Source organism: Mauremys reevesii, linkage group 1 (genome assembly GCF_016161935.1).
Source record: "Mauremys reevesii isolate NIE-2019 linkage group 1, ASM1616193v1, whole genome shotgun sequence".
Taxonomy (NCBI): domain Eukaryota; kingdom Metazoa; phylum Chordata; order Testudines; family Geoemydidae; genus Mauremys; species Mauremys reevesii.
Window position 1 is genome coordinate 62,169,665 of NC_052623.1, and position 5,693 is coordinate 62,175,357.

Consider the following 5,693-nt stretch of genomic DNA (forward strand, 5'->3'; position numbering starts at 1 on the left):
CGCGCGGGGGAGAGGTGGCACTGCTGCCAGTCTGTGGGTCGGAGAGGGGGGATCCGGGACCACTGCTGTTGCTGCTGGCGGGTGCGGGGCAGGGGGGGGCCTGGGATTGCTGCTGCCCTTGCTGGGGCAGGGGGGATGGTGCAGCTGGCCCTGGGGTCACTCTCAGGCTGCTCCGGCGGCCCTGCAGTCAGTCACAGCTGCTGGCTGCAGCAGTCATAGAGGCCCCAGAAAGTCATGGAATCCATGACTTCCGAGATGTCTGTGACAGACTCGCAGCCTTAATCATAATCCATGGGTTCTTAATGACTCAGCCGGCTTTAGTGGTAATGGCGGGAAAATGCGGCCTTTTCAGTAGCAAGGGCTTTGTAGTAGAGCCACATGCTGCACTAGCCCTCAAAGGTGAGCCAGACAATTCAGCAGCTGCAAAAGGGGCGAGAGCAGGAAGGCCAGGGCTTGCCTAAGTTAAATGGATTTTAAGATGGGCAGAGTAAAGACAACACAATTTTATACTAACTGGTACTCAGAAGCCTGCTGCTCAGTGCCCAGACACAACGCTGGCTGTGCTTGGGGAATTCAAGGAGTGCCTGGCCCCTACATTACATTCATGCTAGGGTCATTCATTACCCTCCATGCTTATTAGTTTTGTGCTGGCTCAACTGGTCTTGCATTTATCAGACATCGCATTGTCCTTCACAGTCTGCCGCAGTGGAATTTTCTAGCTGCCATATTACTAGAGTCCTGCTGCTGCAATACAGACACCGGCATGTGTGCACTCCCCGTGCAGAGACACCACACATGAGAACGCAAGGCCACGGGGCTTGGGGAAAATTCTTCACCAGACACGCTTGCTGTGAATCGAGTGAGTGAAGTTTAGCAACCAGCAACTTAATGATCTGGTAACACTGCCCTCTGGTGGCTATGCCAAATAGCAGCATGCAGCTTTGCATTCAGCCTTGTGGTGAGTCGGCTAATTAACATGTGCAGCCTTTTGTGCCTGCTATGACATGAAGGCATCAGTTCGTAGTAAAGATTCCTAAAGTTGCTTAGCAGCTTTGGACTCACTCAACCAGCCATGTATCTGTAAGCATCACCTGCAATAAGCATTTCTCTGCTTCTCCCTGCCCCCCCTTGTACAGCATCAAATCTGTACACTTATATACCTAATAATCCTGCTGTCCCATGGATGATACACTGACTGCCTGCAGCCTAACCCCAGCAACTACTGCACAAGCCAGGCTCAGACTTTTGCACTTCAATCATGTGGATACTTGCTTATGGGCCTCTCAGTAGGGCCCTATCTAGGCATAGCACTACCTGTGTTATTACTGCTGTCTACACCTGTATTACAGAAGCAGGGATCTAGTTTACCATCACATGGCAGCTAATCTGACAAGATTACAGGAAGATTCTAGGCTTTTGCCAACTTGAGGCTAGACCTATACAAAAATAAATAAATAAATAAAAATTCACGCTTGCAACCACGTTATCAAACTGTGGCATTTTACTTTTCAGGACTGTCTTCCTTAGTACACCTAGGTGTTGTGCTACCAACTACTTCCTAAGTGGAGTATTTTGCATTTGTCCTCATTGAATGCCATCCTCTTTACTTCAGACCATTTCTCCAGTTTGTTCAGATCATTTTGAATTTTAATCCTATCCTCCAAAGCACTTGCAACCCCTCCCAGCTTGGGATTGTCCACAAACATTATAAGTGTACTCGCTATGCCATTATCTAAACCATTGATGAAGATATTGAACAGAACTGGGACCCAGAACTAATCCCTGCAGGACCTCACTTGATATGCCCTTCCAATCTGACCATTGTGAACCACTGATAATTACGGTTTCCCAATCAGTTATGCACCCACCTTATTGTAGCTCCATCTAGGTTGCATTTTCCTAGTTTGTTTATGAGAAAGTCATGCAACACAATATCAAAAGCCTTACGCAAGTCAAGATATACCACATCTACTGCTTCCCCCTCATCCACAAAGCTTATCTTGTCAAAAAAAAGTGATCAGGTTGGTTTGACACGATTTGTTCTTGACAAATCCATGCTGACTGTTACTTATCACCTTATTATCTTCTAGGTGTTTGCAAATTGATTGCTACATTATCTTTCTGGGTACAGAAGTTAAGCTGACTGGGCTGTAATTCCCCAGGTTGTCCTTAGTTCCCTTTTTGTAGATGGGCAAAATATTTGCCCTTTTCCAGTCTTTTGGAAGCTCACTCATTGACCATGACTTTTCAAGGCTAATCGCTAATGGCTCAGATATCTCCTCAGTCAGCTCCTTGAGTATTCTAGGATGTATTACATCAGGTCCGTGACCTGAAGACATCTAACTTGTCTAAGTGATTTTTCACTTGTTCTTTTCCTATTTTAGCCTCTGATCCTACTTCATTTTCACTGGCATTCATTAAGGTAGGTGTTCAAATGCTACTAAACGTTTTGGTGAAAACTGAAACAAAAAAGTCATTTAGCACTTCTGCCATTTCTACATTTTCTGTAATTGTTCCCCCCCTCCCGCCCCCATTGAGTAATGGGCCTACCCTGTCCTTGGTCTTCCTCTTGCTTCTAATGTATTTGTAGAATGCTTTCTTATTACTCTTTAATGGCTCTAGCTAGTTTAAGGCCAAGGCACAAGGCTGGGATTTCTCATCCCTACATACTTGTGTTTATTTATATTCATCCTAAGTAATTTGACCTAGTTTCCACTTTTTGTAGGACTCTTTTTTGAATTTCAGATCACTGAAGATCTCCTGGTTAAGCCAGAGTGGTCTCTTGCCACACTTCCTATCTTTCTTACACAGGGGGATAATTTGCTCTTGTGCCATTAATAATGACTCTCTGAAAAACTGTCAACTCACTTGAACTGTTTTTCCCCTTAGACTTGCTTCCCAAGGGCTCTTACCTACCACCTCCCTGAGTTTGCTAATGTCTGCCTTCTTGAAATCCATTTTCTTTACTGTGCTGTTTTACCTCCTACCATTCCTTAGAATCATGAACTCTACCATTTCATAATCACTTTCACATAAGCTACCACTTTCAAATCTCAACCAGTTTTCTCTAGTTATCAAAATCAAATCTAGAATAGCCTCTCCCCAACAGCTTTTTCCATCTTCTGAAATAAAAAATTGTCTCCAGTGTATTCCAAGAATTGGTTGGATAACGTGTGCTGCTGTATTGTTTTCCCAACAGATGTCCGGGTAGTTGCAGTGCCCCATCACCACCAAGTCCTGTGCTTTGGATGATTTTGTTAGTTTATAAAAGCCTCACCTACTTCTTCTTCTTCCTGGTTAGGTTATTGGTTCTTACACAGAGAAGAGTTCATACCCCATAAGCCATTTCAATACTCACAGAAGCCAGTACTGCCAACTGCCCACTGTTCCTAAAAAATCTAGACTGCCATTGGCTGCCTCCTGCATGGCGCACAGTTAGGGTTGCCAACTTTCTAATCGCATAAAATCAAACATCCTTGCCCTGCTCCTGTCCCCCCGGTGACTCCATCACCTCTCCCTCCGTCACTCACACTCCCCCACCCTCATTCACTTTCACTGGGCTGGGGGTTGGGAGGGGATGAGGGCTCTGGCTGAGGGCAAGAGCTCTGGGGTGGTGGCAGAAATGAGGGGTTGGGGTACAGATTGGGGTGCGGCCTCTGGGAGGGAGTTAGGTTGCAGGAGTGGGCAGGGCCAGCTTTAGGCCGATTCCCCTGATTCCTGGGAATCGGGTCCCGCACCTGCGCTTAAGAGGGCCCCATGCCTTAGGCATTTTAAAGTTTTTTTTTTTTTTTTTTTTTAACTCATCTGGCACGCGCAGGGGAGTCCGAGTCTTCGGTGGCATTTCGGCAGCTGGGGGGGGGGGAGGGAGTCCGCTCCGGGTCTTTGGCGGTGGGGGGGTCCTTCAGTGCCATGGAAGACCCAGAGCGGACCCCCCCACCGCCAAAGTGCCACCAAAGCCCCAGATCGGCGCCAGGTATTTGAATTGGGCCCCTCAGTTCATAAAGCCGGGCCTGGGAGTGGGCTCAGCGCTGGGGCACAGGGTTGGGGTGCAGGAGGGGGTGTGGGCTCTGGGAGGAGTGGTTGCAGGAGTGGGCTCAGGGCTGGGTGCAGGAGGGGGTGTGGGCTGTGGATTCTGGGAGGGAGTTAGAGTGTGGGAGGGGGTTCCAACGTGGGGCAGGGGGTTGGGGTGCAGGAGTTGGTTTGGGCTCTGGGCAGCGCTTACTTCATGTGGCTCCCAGAAGCGGCCAACATGGCTGGCTCCTAGCTCTGCGCGCTGCCCGCCCTGACAGGCGCCACCCTTACAACTCCCATTGGCCGCAGTTCCCAGCCAATGGGAGCTGCGAAGCCGGCACTTGGGGCGGGGGCAGCCCCTGTGCCTAGGAGCCAGAGAGGGGACATGCTGCCCCTTCCAGGAGCTGTGCAGAGCTGGGGCAGGCTGGGAACCTGCCTTAGCCTTGCTGCACCGCCAACTGGACTTTTAGCAGCCTGGTCAGTGGTGCTGTCTGGAAGCGCCAGGGTCCCTTTTCAACCGGGCGATGAACAATAACAGCTGAAGTGATGCAGAAGGACTCTTGCTTGAAGGGAAAGAGGGCAGCTGCTTCCTGGATGCACCACCTTTACCTCTTCCCCCCAAACCACCTGGAAGGGATTTCTGCGGGGCAGGGAAGGAACAGACTGCAGCGCCTGTGCTCTCCCCATGTTTGTATCCCTCTGTGAAATCTCACGTTTGGTTTTCCTCAGCTTATATGCGCAAAGGACAGAATATAGACTTCCTCAGTGACCTGATTCTGTTCTCACACCTGTGCATCTCCACAGATTTCACTGCTTTTTGACTCTTGAGTTGCACCCATCTGAGCAAGAGCAGCATCAGAACCTGTATTTTCAAAAAAGTTAGTGTAAATGAGACTCCGACTCTAAGTCCCCTTTACACAACTCTGGTAGTGTAAAGGGTCAGTGTCATTACATTTACATTCACTTCAAGGCCTCTTTATGTTGCCAAAGTGGTGCAAATGAGCCTTAGTGTGAGAATCAATCTTTTACCAACAGTCTCCCTGACTATACCAATATGTTCATTTAAAAATAAAATTCTCAAACTCTGAAAGATAATGTTGAAAGATATAGGTCTAGGGTACTTGCCTCTTGGTTCGTTCTTTCTGGCTTTTGTTATACAAGTGTATTTTTTAAATTTAAAATTTCATTATACTGGGATTAAATCACACTTCTGCAATCAAGCCAATGCTGCTTCTATTATTTTGCTCTTCCTCATCACAGCTGTGGACTTCACATGCTGAACGAGGGAGGTCACCCCGCTTAGTCAGAAAGGATGGAACAGAGGAAAGAATTTTAAGCTCTCCGGTGTGATGTCTAGAACAAAATGGAGAATTTTAACATCTCGGGAGGTGGAAGCGTCAGTGTATAAAATATGCGCGCACACACACACAGAGCGGAACCACTAAGTTGTGTCAGCACCCAATGTCATTATGATGTGATAAATGCCTCACTCACACCACAAGATGGCACTAGAGCCAGGTTTTGTGGATGAACAATATTTCACCAATGTAGCTTTATAGTTAGCAAATGAAGAAGTGCATGTATTTCAAAGCATTAATACTGTTCTTAATAAACCAAAGCCACTTGAAAACACTTCAGTACTTATCTTTAGAGTAATTTATTACCAAAAAACATGTATTGCT